We start from the raw sequence: 16,894 nt of genomic DNA, 5'->3' as shown, positions 1-16,894 counted from the left end.
TGTCCAGTTTTGTGCTAGTCTGAATTGAGCTATAGTGAGCATTTCTGTAAAAGAATTTTGTTGATCTAGACTTTCATTTATCTAGGGAGAATATCTAGGAATGGAATTTCAGGGTCACAGGGTAGGCATATGTTTAGCTTTATATTAAGTTACTAGAAATTTTTCCAGAGTAGTTACGCCATTTTATACTCCACCAAATGTATGAAAGCACTAGTTTCTCCTCTTATTATTTTCAGACAATCTGGTGGGGAGATAATGGGATCTCACCGTGGTTTTAATTGTACTTTCCTGATGACAGATAATATGAGTACTTTTTCATGTACTTATCAGGTATATACCTTCCTTTGGGGAGCATCTATTCAAGTATTTTGCCTGTTTTTAACTGGGTTGGTTGCATTTTTATTCTTAAGGGGTTCTATATACATTCCTGATAGGAGCCAGTCATAATTTTTGCAAATAATTTCTCCCATTCTTTGACTTGCTTATTTGTTTTCCTACTGATGACTTTGATGAAAAAAAGTTTTAATTGTGATGAAGTCTAACATTTTTTTAAAAAGATCATTGTTTTTTGTGCTTGAAGAGATTTGCCCATCAGCAAGACAAAATGTTTTCATTTAATGTTTTCTTTTGGAAGTTCATGATTTGAACTTTTATGTTTAAGTCTATGATTCCCCTCAAATAATTTACTACTATGAGTGGTGAGAGATAAAGATAGAGTTCAGTCTTTCACTGTGTCTCTTTGTCTCTGTGTCATTCTCTGTCAATAGGTAGATGAAAGAACAGACAGATGAAAGATACATAGATAATGAAGTGAAAGTGTTAGTTGCTTGGTCGTGTCTGACTCTTTGTGACCCCATGGACTCTAAGCACACCAGGCTCCTCTGTCCATGGCCTTCTCCAGACAAGAATACTGGAGTGGGTTTTTGTTTCCTTCTCCAAGACAGATACATAACTATATACATACATACATAGACAGATAATCCTGGAACAACTATATATCATTGTTTAGAGTCATTTGTTGAAAAGAATATGGTTTTCCCACATATAGTCTTACCCCTTTGTTAAAAATCAGATGACCAATTAACCATATATATGTGAGGATTTGTTCTTTTTTTCTGTACTTTCTATTTTGTCCCATTGATCCATATGTTCACCCTTTCACTGGTACCACACTGTCTTGATTAATATCACTTTATAAAGAGTCTTAAAATAAAAATAAATATTCCAACTTTGTTCTTTTTAAAAATGTTTTGCAAATTCAATTTAAACTGCCCTTTAAATTGAGTTTCCATATACTTTAGAAGAGATAGAGATTGCATGATTTTCTGTCTTGACTACTGTAAGCTGGACTGCAGTTTGACAGTGATGCTGTCCTCTTCTCAAAGCTATAGTTCCTTTTTCTTATACCTACAGCTACATTCATCCTGGATTATGTCCTCCAGCTCTTACTCCTTCAGGCCAATGAGTGGTAACATTCATTGATTTTTGCCTTCTCTTGTTAATTATTCTTAATTTTGTCCATATTTCTGTAAATTGTCCTGTCATTAAATGTTCAATACAGATCTTCTTCAACCACTATATTTAAGTATGCCAAATCTTTACAAGGCTAGCTTCTTTACCTTTTTACTTATTTTTCATTAAAAAAAATTGTTTTTACTGGAGTATAGTTTAAAAAACTACTGGAGGAGGAAATGGTAAACCACCCCAATATAATTGTCATGAGAATCTCATGAACTGCATAAAAAGAAAAAAAGATATGACACCAAATGCTGAGTCTCCCAGGTTGGAAGGTGTCTAAGGGGAAGAGTGTAGGACAATTACTAATAGCTCCAGAAAGAATAATGCTGCTGGGTGAAAGCAGAAATGGCTCTCAGTTGTGGATGTGTCTGGTGATGAAAGTAAAATTTGATGCTGCAAAGAATAGTATTGCATAGGAACCTGGAATCTTAGATCCATGAATCAAGGTAAATTGGACATAGTCAAGTAGGAGATGGTAAGAATAAACATCAACATCTTAAGAATCTTAACTAAACAGGAATGGGTGAATTTAATTCAGAGGACCACTATATCTACTACTGTGGGCAAGAATCCCATAGAAGAAATGGAGTAGCCCTCATAATCAGTGAAAGAGACCAAAATGCAGTACTTGGGTGCATCTGCAAAAATGAAAGAATGATCTCTGTTAGTTTCTAACGCAAGCCATTCAACATTACAGTAATTGAAGTCTATGCCCCTACTATTGATGCTTAAGAAGCTGACATTGATCTACATTCTATGAAGACCTATAAGACTTCTGAAAACTAAACACCAAAAAAAGTTCTATTCATCATTGGGGATTGGAATGTAAAAGCAGGAAGCTAAGAGATACCTGCAGTAACAGCCAAGTTTGGCCTTGGAGTACAAAATGAAGCAGGGAAAAGGCTAACAATTCTGCCAAGGGAATGCACTAGTCATAGCAAACACCCTTTTTCAACAACACAAAAGATGACCTTATACATGGATATCATCAAATGGTCAGTATTGAAATCAAATTGTTTACATTCTTTGTAGCCAAAGATAAAGAAGTGGTATACAGTCAGCAAAAACAAGACCTGGAGCTGTCTGTGGCTCAGATCATCAGCTTCTCATATCAAAATTCAGGCCTAAATTAAAGTGGGGAAAACCACTGGGACAGCCACGTGTGACTTAAATCAAATCCCCTATGAATATGCAGGGGAGGTTATGAATAAATTCAAGGGATTAGATTTCTTCAAGAAAATCAGAGATACAAAGGGAACATTTCATTCTAAGATGGGCACAAAAAGGGACAGAAATGGTATGGACCTAACAGAAGCTGAAGAAGAGGTGGCAAGAATACAAAGAAAAGCTATACAAAAAAGATCTTCATGACCCAGATAAGCATGATGGTGTGATCACTCACCTAGAGCCATACTCACCTAGACCAGGAATCCTGGAACACAAAGTCAAGTGGGCCTTAGAAAGCATCACTACAAACAAACCTAGTGGAGGTGATGGAATTCCAGTTCAGCTATTTCAAATCCTAAAAGATGATGCTGTGAAAGTGCTGCACAAAATATGCCAGCAAATTTGGAAAACTCAGCAGTGGCCACAGGACTGGAAAAGGTCAGTTTTCATTCCAATCCCAAAGAAAGGCAATCCCAAAGAATGCTCAAACTAGCGCACAATTGCACTCATCTCACACACTAGCAAAGTAATGCTCAAAATCCTCCAAGCCAGACTTCAACTGTATGTAAAGTGAAAAATTCCAGATCTTCAATCTGGGTTTAGAAAAAGCAAAGGAACCAGAGGTCAAATTGCCAACATCCACTGGATCACCAAAAAATCAAGAGAGTTCCAGAAAAACATCTACTTCTGCTTCATTGACTATGCCAAAGACTTTGACTGTGTGGATCACAATAAACTGTGGAAAATTCTTAAAGAGATGAGAATACCAGACCACCTGACCTGCCTCCTGAGAAATCTGTATTCAGGTCAAGAAGCAACAGTTAGAACCAGACATGGAACAGACTATTTCCAAATCGGGAAAGGAGTATGTCAAGGCTGTATATTGTCACCCTGCTTATTTAACTTATATGCAGAGTACCTCATGTGACATGCCGGGCTGGATGAAACACAAGCTGGAATCAAGACTTCAGGGAGAAATATCAATAATCTCAGATATGCAGAGGACACCACCCTTACGGCAGAAAGTGAAGAACTATGGAGCCTCTTGATGAAAGTGAAAGAGGAGAGTGAAAAAGTTGGCATAAAACTCAACATTCAAAAAACTAAGATCATGACATCTGGTCCCATTACTTCATGGCAAATAGATGGGGAAACAGTGGAAACAGTGAGAGACTTTATCTTTTGGGGCTCCAAAATCACTGCAGATGGTGACTGCAGCCATGAAATTAAAAGACGCTTGCTCTTTGGAAGATAAGCTATGACCAACCTAGACAGCATATTAAAAAGCAGACACATTACTTTGCCAACAAAGGTCCACCTAGTCAAGGCTATGGTTTTTCCAGTAGTCATATATGGATGTGAAAGTTGGACTATAAAGAAAGCTTAGCACCAAAGAACTGATGCCTTTGAACTGTAGTGTTGGAGAAGACTCAAGAGTCCTTTGGACTGCAAGGAGATCCAACCAGTCCATCCTAAAGGAGATCAGTCCTAAGTGTTCATCGGAAGGACTGATGCTGAAGCTGAAACTCCAATATTTTGGCCACCTGTTGCATAGAACTGACTCATTTGAAAAGACCCTGACGCTGGGAAAGATTGAAGTCAGGAGGCGAAGTGGATGACAGAGGATGAGATGGTTGGATGGCATCACCAACTGAATGAGGATGAGTTTGAGCAAGCTTCAGGAGTTGGTGATGGACAGGGAAACCTGGCATGCATGGGGTCACAAAGAGTCATACATGACTGAACATCTGTACTAAACTGACATGATATGCCTGAAGAACTATGGACAGAGGTCCATAATATTGTATAGGAAACCATGAACGAAACCATCCCAAAGGATAAAAAAAGCAAGAAGGCAAAGTGTTTGTCTGAGGAGGATTTCCAAATAGTTGAAGAGAGAAGAGAAGTGAAAATCAAGCGAGAAAGGGAAAGGTACACCCAACTAAAGGCTGAGTTCCAACGAATAGCAAGGAGAAACAAAAAGACCTTCTTCAATGAACAATACATAAAAATAGAGGAAAACAACAGAAGGGAAAGACTAGAAATATCTTCAGGAAAATTGGAAGTATCAAGGGAACATATTGCCCAAAGATGCGCACAATAAAAAACAGAAATGGTAGAGACCTAGTAGAAGCAGAAGTGATCAAGAAGAGATGGAAAGAATACACAAAGAATGCTACAAAAAAGATCTTAATGAACCAAATAATCATGGTGGTGTGGTCAGTTACCCAGAGTCAGACATTCTGGAGTGTGAAGTCAAGTGGGTCTTAGGAAGCAGTGCTGTTAATAAAGTTAGTGGATGTGACGGAATTCCAGTATAGATATTCAAAACCCTAAAATATGATGATATCACAGTGTTGCACTCAATATGTCAGCAAATCTGGAAGACTCAGCAGTGGCCACAGCACTGGAAAAGTCCTCATTCCAATTCCCAAGGAGGGCAGTACTAAAGAACGTTCAAACTGTCGGAGAGTTGCACTCATTTCCCATGCTAGTAAGGTCATACTTAAAATTATGAATGCTAGACTTCAGCATTACAGAAGCCAAGAACTTCCAGACCTTCAAGCTATGTTTAGAGAAAGCAGAGAAACCAGAGATCAAATTGTGATCCACTGGAACACCGAGAAAGCAAGGGAATTCCAGAAAAAAAACATTTACCTCTGTTTCATCAACTACACTAAAGGCTTTAACTGTGTGGATCATAACAAACTGTGGAAAGCTCTTAAGGAGATGGAAATACCAGACCATCTTACCTGTCTCCTGAGAAACCTGTTTGTGGGTCAAGAAGCAACAGTTAAAACCATGTATGGAAAAACTGATTGGTTTGGTTCAAGACTGAGAAAGGAGCACAACAGGGCTGTCTGCCGTCACCCTTTTTATTTAACTTACATGCTTAGCACATTGTGAGTAATGCCAGGCAGGATGAGTTACAAGCTGGAATCAAGATAGGCAGGAGACATATTAACAACCTCAGATATGCACATGATACCACTCTAATGGCAGAAAGTGAAGGCAAACTAAAGAACCTCTTGATGACAGTGAAGGGGGAGACTGAAAAAGCTGTCTTAAAACTGAATATTAAAAAAACTAAGATCATGGCACTTGGCCCCATTACTTTATGGCAAATAGAAGAGGAAAAGTTGCAAACAGTGACAGATTTCTTCTTCTTGGGCTTTAAAATCACTGCAGATGGTGGCTGCAGCCATGAAATCAGAAGACAATTACTTCTTGGCAGAAAAGTTATGACAAACATAAACAGTGTGTTGAAAAGCAGAGACATCACTCTGCCGACAAAGGTCTGATTAGTCAAGACTATGGTCTCCCCGGTGGTGATGCACAGCTGTAAGAGCTGGACCGGAGAGAAGGCAGAGCACCAAAAATTGATGCCTTTGAACTGTGGTGCTGGAGAAGACATGAGAGTCCCTTCACAGCAAGGAGATCCAACCAGTCCATATTAAAGGAAATCAACCCTGAGTATTCATCGGAAGGACGGATGCAGAACCTGAGCTCCAGTATTTTGGTCTCCTGATAGAGGCCTTTACAAAGTACTGAGTAACGTTCCCTGTGCTATACAGCAAGTTCTCATTAGTTATCTATTTTATAGAAAATTTTGTATATATATATATATGTCAGTCCAAATCTCCTAATTTCTCCCTTCAACTGTCCTTATCACCTGGTAACCATAAGCTTGTTTCTACATCCATGACTCTTTGGTTTTATAAATTCATTCATTTGTATCCTTTTTTTAAGATTCCACATATAAGTGATATCATATGACATTTGTTTAGGTATGCCTTACTTCACTTGGTATAACAATCTCTGGGTCTGCCCATGTTGCTGCAAATGGCATTATTTTGTTCTATTTAATGGCTGAGTAATATTCCATTGTATATATGTACCACATCTTTATCCACTTCTCTGTTGATGGACATTTAACACCAACTTAAATATCACTTCCTTAGAGATGACCAACCTCTCCGTTAAGGTAGATCCAACACCTCTCATGCTTATCTACATTCCTACACGTCTCTATCACAGAATTTTGTTCAATTTCTTCATAACTTATCAGAATTCCTCATTGTTTTATCTGTTTACTTTGTATTGCCAGTTTAACAATCTAGATAGTAAGTTCTAAAAGTGCATGAATTATATGTATTTCATTCATTGCTACATAACCAGTAAATATCAAAGTGCTTAGCAAATATAAGCCAATCAAAGAAATATTTATTGATTTGGCAGCACCTTAAGAAAGAATTTTGAAAGATTTTGTGTTGATAGGTTCCACCGAATTTCTATAGTAGTAATTAAAGCCATCACTATTAACAATATAGAAGGTGAAAAAGTACACAGCAATTATCTTACTTCAAGGGACAATAGATTGGTGGGGAAGATGAAATGCATTAAGGATACAAAATCCTTTCAAGAATTTTCATGTAACAAAAAATTCAGCTCTGTAAAATAAAATTCAAAAAGTATTCATGCCACTAAAAAACAGGCAAATAAATACTTTTAAAAATAAGTTAGGTTTTTAAAATGCATAAATACTAGCAAATGATTTTTTCCTACTTTGAGATCTATTTTTCTGTATTTAAGAAGAGTAATTCTTTCATAAGTGATTTTGAGTGTTTAGAAAAATGCTTAGAATTCCTCAGGGAATTTAGGAGGAGACTAGAAAACCTTTTGAAGCCACGATTATGCCCTCATAAAGAAATTGAGACTACTTCTCATCTCAGACCTTTGAAGAAAAGTTGCACTCCACAAGACATTCTCTCTGAACTTTGATCACCTCCTAGTAGGTCTTTTTATTTCCTTTTCAATTTATTATGAATTCTACTACTTAATCTTCTTAAAATACAATATTCTTCATGTGTTCCTATGAAAGAATCTGAAACTGTTTTTACTGCCTCTTGGATCAAATCTGACTCCAAATTTTTTAGAAGATATTTAAAGTCTTCAACCAAGTGGTAAAACCAGCTTCTCCACTTCCCCGTCACATCCAAGGTCAAACAAACCTGTGTCATGCACTATATACTGTATATACTGTACACTTTCTCCCAGTGTCCTATTCATGGAGTATCCCATCACACCTTGCCCTATCTATCCCTGCCAAATGATGCGTTCTTTCTTTTTCTGCTAAGTGATTCTTGGAATTTCTTCCAGATCAGAGCTCTCATAATTCATGAAGAATATTTTGACTATCCCAATTAATTTACAATGATCTTTTAATTAGTTCAATTTCCCATAATAATCAATAATTATCAATAAATATGTACTGAGTGTCTATCACATTAAGGACACCTAACACAGACTCTGCATATACAAACAGGCAGAAGATCCAGTGTTCAAACTCAGGGAGTTTTATTTATGTTCATCTAGAAAGAGAAACAACAATGCAAAGTGACAAAAAGTGTCCTCAGAGGTAACTACCCAACTATGCAGTTACTTAAATCTTAGAACTGGTTTCAAGAACTTTTATATAATCTTTCTTCCCAACAGATGAATTCTCAAATGTTAGAAATCACATATTTTTGTTTTAGAGTAAAAGAAAATGTATTGAATTAAATAATAGCTAGTGCTATGTGCTTACTGTGTGAAACATGCTTTTCTAAATACTCTACATGTATTAACTCATTTAAACTATCAGAAAGAATGGTGCTACCATTTGACAGATCAGAAAACAGAGATACAGTTAGATATAAAAATTTGCCCCGGGTATAAAACAGCTAACTACTGGCAACATTGCATTTTAGACCTAGATTTTTTCCACCTCTAGAGGCGATAGTTTTTACGTGGTGCTTTACTATGGAGATTCCATGTCTATGTCGCATATGCCAGGGAACCATACTGCTAAAAGAAAGAAGGCTATTCTCTGTAAGCGGGGAATCTGCCTGGGGACAATGGAGAGACTACTGCACCTAAGAGAGAAACAGAGCTGAACTTGAAGTTCAGGACTTTTCCCATCCCAGTCAAGCATTCTATGCTTGGTAATCATGCAGAGAACAATCCCACCTTCCTTGCCAATTCTTTGTCTAGAACTCTGCATGGAGTCTTGATGTGTCACATCCACTTTCATAGAATCTCTGCTGAAGGAGAAGCCTCGTAGGGAAATCCAATGCCATTAACTATCCTAGTCAACAAATCAAGTCTGAGTTTGTTTGAAAAAGCAATGTGTTCAGCTAAAAACCAATAAAACAGTTTCCCAGGTTTCCTGGAAACAATGAATGACTGTTTCCAGAGGTGTAGGTTGAACCACAGAGATATAAGCAAAAGTACATTGGAGATATAGGTACGTATGTGACTCCCAAAAAAAACTATTGCCTTCCTTTTAAAAATAGACTGATTCAAACAACACATGAATTTTTGCCCTTTGTCCTTCTTCTTCTTGCCTGGAATGCAGACATAATTCACATTGGCATGGCAGCCACCCTACAACCATGAAATCAAATATCACACTCAGATCCACAAAATGGGGGTGGGGGCGGAGCTTGTTTCTGAGTTCCCCAGGATCCCTATTAGATGAGAAGAATTAATCCCTTATTGGGTTAAGCCACTGTGTTCAGGTTTCTATTTACCTGAAGCTTAATGCAATCCTAAACAATAAAATGTACTGAGTTTGATTCACAGGAACACATTCACTCCACTTTTGACAAAAAAAAAATAATAATAATTTTAAAGGTACTGATTTAAAAAAAAAAACAAAAAACTACTGTACTCAATCACTATATGTAAATTTTTTTCTAAAGAAAACTCAAAAAGCTTCTATCAGATAATTTTTTTTCCAAAATGAACAAATATTTTGTTACCATTACTATCAAAGTAAAATGGAAGATGATTGAATGGAGCTTTCTACCATATCTGGGCCAGTATTTTTGAAGTTCATACACTTTTATGTTAGGACAGAAAGTTCACATCAGTAATAGGGTGATTCATCTTTTCTTAATCAATGAACAATTAATCTTCATTACTATATTCAGGTCAGTTTAAATGTGCAATGAGATGTTGGATCTTAGCAAGGAAGCCTCAAACACAATGGAAGTCATTAAAATTACATTACATCTGGCATTCTTGATGAGGCAAAGCTGCACTAGTTCCACAGTAACCATAACCGCTGAGGCTCATGGCTAAGTCATTTGGGGAATATGGACAAATATATTAACTTAAGTATCATCACTTGTCCCCAAGGCCAAAGTAAAACAGCCTGCAACTCTGAGGGTCTGAAGACTGTTCCCTTAGTGACTCTTAAATGTGTCACATTTTTGCCTCACCTTTGTTCATACTTTAGAGCCAACCTGGCTCTGACCTCTGAGGTAGAATCTTCAAATATTCCAGCCTGTACAGGTATTCCTATTAATCTAGTTATTTTCTGCCTCTCACCTGGGGACCTTATTTTATCTTCAGTAGCATTTGTATCACAGCCCTTATGAATTGAATGTTTAGTGTGTATGAGGCCTTCTCCTAGGAAAAAGTCTATTATTTCAAACATAAAGTTGACTATCTTATTTCCACTTTACAGATACGAAAACCAAAGTTCTGGTTAAATAGCTAGCCCACAGACATACGGAGGCAAACTAAGCCTGTCTGCCTCAAGATTGACTCCACTATACCACACTGCCTTTCAATTAATTATATTCTGTCCTCTTTTGTTGTATTTGCCTCTTGCCAGCACACCACGCTACCAGTACCCTGAGGAATTGATTTTTCCCATATTATTTCTAAGTATCCCTTAAACCCCAACACATGCTGAGACAGTCTGGTGAAGTTTTAGTGAATGTAGTGGATGTGCCTCCAGTCCAGTCCTGCTAACTCTTGGTGTCTTGTATCAACTTATTTGATGCTAGAATTATCTGTGGACACAGAAAGTGACTTCTAAGATTGCATGGTTGGATTTGGTAGATAGCAACTCTCATGAGCTGTTTATCCCTCTAATCACAAGCATAAATAGAAGAGGGGCCTGGGTAAGGCCTTGAAAAGACCAAGTTGACTCATCAGATATATGTCTCTATCAGTCTTTTGAAACAGGCAGGCTTTTTTTTTTTTTTTAAGACTTCAATTTAGTTAGAATTCCTTCTCCCATTGAGATAACATCTTCAATTGATTTAATCCTTTCTTATACATTCCTTGCATCCTGAGAGGTAGTAATGGTTTTCATTTTACATTCTGGTCTTAAAGCATGATAAACAGCTAGTGTCAGTTTTACTTCCCCCACCAGTGGCTGCAGAAGTGCGGGTAGAAGAAGGTCAGGGAGCTGGCCTCCAGTCATCTGTAATTCTCTTTACCTTCACTCTCCAATGCTCTGTTACATTTTTCCTTTGGTTTGATTCACACTCTTGCTCTCAAAGATTGGAGATTGGATGACTAGAGTTAAGATTTTTAAATCCTTTCACATTTTACAGATTGTATATATTATAGGCATTTCTAAATTAACAAGCATCTCTTAAAATGCAATCCAATTAACATTTCTACATTAAACATCCTTAAGTAGAGCTCTGTTTTGTTTATTGTAGCTGGAAGAGAAAGTTAGTTCTATAGTTTTCCCTCCTAATTGTTATTGAAGACTACAAGTCTAAAAAAACAGAAAGTTACAGAATTTAAATACAAAAATATCAAACATGGAATTCATAGAGCAAAACAAATCATGTCCATAGATACCAATAAGTGATCCATATAATAATTAGCATGTCATGAATGTTTTGGAGGACTAAATCTCCTGATTGTAGATATACTGGGCCACAAACTGTTAATGCCTATCGATGGTCTTTTCAATTTGATTTGCATTGTATCTGTTATGGTTACACAACACTGACTGCTTCTATATTTTCCCTTTTGAGTTTATTTCCAAGGGCAATGTTTTCATTGGGGTAATTGCAGGATGGATGAAAACTGACCTTTTCCAGTCCTGTGGCCACTGCTGAGTTTTCCAAATTTGCTGGCATATTGAGTGCAGCACTTTCACAACATCATCTTTTAGGATTTGAAATATCTCAACTGGAATTCCATCACCTCCACTAGCTTTGGGGTCAGTTTTCATTCCAATCCCTAAGAAAGGCAATATCAAAGAATGTTCAAACTGTCACACGATTGCACTCATCTCACACGCTAGCAAAGTAATGCTCAAAATTTCTCCAAGTGAGGCTTCAACAGTACATGAACTGAGAACTTCCAGATGTTCCAGCTGGATTTAGAAAAGGCAGAGGAACTGGAGATCCAACTGCCAACATCTGCTGGATCATTGAAAAAGCAAGAGAGTTCCAAAAAATATCTACTTCTGCTTTATTGGCTATGCCAAAGCCTTTGACTGTGTGCATCACAAACTATGGAAAATTCTTCAACAGACCATCTTACCTGCCTCTTGAGAAATCCGTATGCAGGTCAAGAATCAACAGTTAGAAACGGACATGGAACAACGGACTGGTTCCAAATTGAGAAAGGAGAATGTCAAGGCTGTATATTGTCACTTGGTTTATTTATCTTATATGCAGAGTACATCATGTGAAATACCAGGCTGGATGAAGCACAAGCTGGAATCAAGATTGCCGGGAGAAATATCAATAACCTCAGACATGGAGATGACACCATCCCCATAGAAGAAAGTGAAGAGGAACTAAAGAGCCTCTCGATGAAAGTGAAAGAATAGAAAGAAAACTTAACATTCAAAAAACTAAGATCATGACATCCGGTCCCATCACTTCATGGCAAATAGATGGGGAAACAATGGAAACAGTGACAGACTTTATTTTCCTAGGCTCCAAAGTCATTGCAGATAGTGACTGCATCCTTGAACTTAAAAGATGCTTGCTCCTTGAAAGAAAAGCTATGCCAACCTAGACAGCATATTAAAAAGCAGAGACATTACTTTGCTTACAAAGTTCCATCTAGTCAAAGCTATGGTTTTTCCAGTAGTCATGTATGGATGTGAGAGTTGGACCATAAACAAAGCTGGGCACCGAACAATTGATGTTTTTAAACTGTGGTGTTGGAAAAGACTCTTGAGAGTCCCTCGGACTGCAAGAAGATCAAACCAGTTAATCCTAAGGGAGATCAACACTGAATATTCATTGGAAGGACTGATGCTGAAGCTGAAACTCCAATACTTTGGCCACCTGATGCAAAGAGCTAACTCTTTGGAAAAGACTCTGATGCTGGGAAAGACTGAAGTCAGGAGAAGGGGATGACAGAGGATGAGATGGTTGGATAACCATCACTGACTAAATGGGCATGAGTTTGAGCAAGCTCTGGGAGGTGGTGATGGACAGGGAAACCTGGTGTGTTGCAGTCCATAGGGTTACAAAGAGTCAGACATGACTGAGCGACTGAACAGAATTGTAGGATATTTCTCTCTAGGCAGTCATTGTTCTAGGATGAATTTTGATTTCTCTTCATATAAACTATTTCACTACTTACATTTTTTCTTATGTATCAAATTTTTAAATTAATTTGCCAGCAAAAATCTAGACATGATACCAAAAAGTGTATCATTTTATTAATTTGTTTTTATCAGTAAAGACAGGCAGGCACAGTAATAACATCCCAGACTGGTTAAACTGACCTGCCTGAAAACAAACTACTGTAATCCAAATTCTTGCCTATACTTATTTCTTTAATGAATCAAATTGCTAAATGTAATTTTAACACACAACTCTATGTTTTACAGTTCTCTAATTTTAATATCCTCTTATACATAAAATATAAACTAGGTAGACTAAAAATATACTGTTGATAAGCTAGTGTATATAAATAATTGTTCTGTTTACATGTATATAAAAGAGTACCAGCTTTTGGCTCAGAACACTCTTAGATACAATTTACAAGTTGTAGAATGTAACTCCCTGATTTAGTCTCTCTGACCTCAGTTTAACTATCTGCAAAAAGGGAACAGTGATATCCACATCAGAAAAAATTATTATATTGAGTGGCCAATAAGGTTAGATAACATTCTGATAGGCAATCCATGACACCAGTTAAGAGTATAGGAACTGAGCCAGGCTACTTCCTTCACATCTTTCTTTCTCAGTTTCTTTATCTGGGTAGGGGGGATAAGAGTAGTTATGAGGTGAGGTGTTAATATATGGAAAGTACTTAAAATAATGCTGGATTCCAGTAAGTTGACTCAAGAATCAGTATTACTACTACTACTGTTTCATGTGAAAATACTTAGCATTCAACTATGACTATGCAACACAGAAGTTTTGTTTTCCTCTTAAGTTGTCATTAACACCTTGTTTTTCCATTTAATTATTATGGGTTTCCCTAGTGGCTCAGATGGTAAAGAATATGCCTGCAATGCGGGAGACTCAAGTTCCATCCCTGGGTCGGGAAGATCCCCTGGGGAGGGGAATGGCTACCCACCCCGGTATACTTGCCTGGAGAATTCCATGGACAGAGGGCCTGGTGGGCTACAGTCCATAGGGTGGCAAAGAGTCAGACATGACTGAATGACTAACACACATTATCACCTAACAGTGGCAGCTATAGAATATCTTTGTAGGAGCTGGGAGAAATGCAGTAGGAAGAATAGTTGTGGGATTTTTCTTGAAGCAATGTTTGCCCATTGGTTTCAATAAGGTCAAGAAGTATTTATTTCCCATAGAAAACTATTGGCAAAGGCTACAGACTGGGCTAACATCCCTCAGTACTGTGGGTCTTGTCGGTAGCTCCAAATAGCAGGAGGAAACAATGTTGTAATAAATTCTCAGTTATTCAACACAGAATTTTCAGCACAACCAAATAAGAACATCTATAGGGTAATGTAATCCAATGCTCAGTACAAGACAATAATGGAAACCTAAAATGAATGAACTGGTTGGGGTTTGGTCCATTAAATTTATTCAGATATGTTCATTCTACCCAAGACATTCTACCTAGAAAGTATATAAAAATGGCAATGTCTTTATTATTAATGTCAAGTTTCAAGTATTTCAATCTATAGAAAAATTCTGATCTCAATCTGAACCCTGTTTTACCTTTATATGAGCCTATTTAAACCTTTGAATAGAGTCCATCACATATCCAGTAATACTAATACATATACACATTCACAGACACTCAAACACATACCAAAATTCCATTGCCATTTCCCAGAAAGTGTAAACCTCTTTAGGAAACATGACTTTGTAATTATTTGCCTATTTCCTCATTCAACAAAATTTTATAGCAAATCATAAAATCATACTAGGCACAAGGGAGGAAAAGCTATAAAGTCTAGCCTTACACTCTACTGGGGAAAGCGACAAGTAAACAAATGTTAAGGACAAAATGGGATCAGTAAGGTTAGGTTAAAAAAATTGGTACCTTGGATTTAAATTGGTATAAAGTTATGATGTACTTAAATTGGTATAAAGCAGCAATGTTTTTATTTACACACATATGCATGCACACACACATGCTTTATACACTACAAAAACCTACACCAACCCAGTGGCAATGAGGACACCTAGTATTGCTCTTTTAATACCACTTGTTACAAAACAGAAAAAGAAATCCTTTAAGAAATTGCCAGCTCCAGATCTGGAAAAGAAAATATACAGGATTATCCTGGCACAAGCAAGAAAGCTATCAAAGATTCTCAGGAATGCATTTAAACAAGCTTTTTTTGCCAAAGATAGAACAATTGAGCATCAATATATATCTACAGTACACTGAAAGTCATTCAATATGTTTAAATACAGGCATTCTTGATAATACTTAAACAAAAACTGATCTATGGTGCATGCTAGGCTATCAACTCATTATTTTAAAGACTGTTAAATAGAGGGAAAAAATAATTAAATTTGTCTTTCCTATGTGAGCGGTACTTTAGAGTAACCAAATCTGTGACCTGAGGGTTTATTTTTATACGTGTTAAGATAATAAATTAGGATGGTATCATCTGTATATCTGAGGTTATTGATATTTCTCCTGGCAATCTTGATTCCAGTTTGTGATTCATCCACCTCAGCATTTCATGTGGCATCTGGTCCCATCACTTCACAACAAATAGATAGGGAAACAATGGAAACAGTGACAGATTTTATTTTGGGGGGTTACAAAATCACTAGAAATGGTAACTGCAGCCATGAAATTAAAAGATGCTTGCTCCTTGGAAGAAAAGCTGTGACAAAACTAAATGTATGAAAAAGCAGAGGCATTACTTTGCCAACAAAGGTCCATTTAGTCAAAGATATGGTTTTGCCAGTAGTCATATATGGATGTGAGAGTTGGACCATAAAGAAGGCTGAGCACTGAAGAACTGATGCTTTTGAACTGTGGTGCTGGAGAGGACTCTTGAGAGTCCCTTAGACAGCAAGGAGATCCAACCAGTCAATCTGAAAGGAAATCAAACCTGAATATTCATTGGAAGGACTGATGCTGAAGCTGAAGCTCCAATACTTTGGCCTCCTGATGTGAAGGAGAGACTCATTGGAAGAGACCCTGATGCTGGGAAAGATTGAGGAGAAGGGGGGAACAGAGGATGAGATTGTTGGATGGAATCATCAACTCAGAGGACATGAGTCTGAGCAAACTCCAGGAGATAGTGAAGGACAGGAAAGCCTGGAGTGTACCAGTCCATGTGGCCACAAAGAGTCGGACACAACTTAGCAACTGAACAATAACAACAAGATAATAAATTAAGAAGAAATAATCAAGGTTAAGTAAAGAGTATGTAGACAAAACAATAGCTGCCAAAAGTGGGTAATTGCTAAAATTGAGAGGTAGTGTGTAAGAATTACAGATTACACTATTCATTTCTTTTGTTATGTGTTGAAATTTTGGTAATATGAAGTCAAGAGTAATAATATGTCCTGATCACTGTAGCTTTAGAGTAAATCTTCATGTAATGCAGTGAAGTCTTCCAAATGCATCTTTCTCTTCTCAGGATTGTATTGGCTATTCTTGCTTGGTTCCATACATACTTTAGAATCATCTAAGCTCTTTCTTAGAGTTCAGGGAAGCTCCCCTGGAGGAGGTCACGGCAACCCACTCCAGTATTCTTGCCTGGAGAAGCTTATGGACAGGGGAGCCTGGTGGGCTACAGTCCAGGGGGTTGCACAGAGCTTTCTTCAAGATAAGGATTTTTTTTTTTTCATTGCATTGAATCTATAGATCAGTTTGGGGAGATCTAACATTTTAGCACCGTTGAGTCTTCCTATTCATGAGCTTCTCTCCATATATTTAGTCTTCTGTGAGTTCTTTCTACAATGTCTTATAATTTGGGGTGGAGAGTCCTTGTACA

Source organism: Dama dama, chromosome 12 (genome assembly GCF_033118175.1).
Source record: "Dama dama isolate Ldn47 chromosome 12, ASM3311817v1, whole genome shotgun sequence".
Lineage (NCBI taxonomy): Eukaryota > Metazoa > Chordata > Mammalia > Artiodactyla > Cervidae > Dama > Dama dama.
This window is presented reverse-complemented; position numbering follows the sequence as displayed.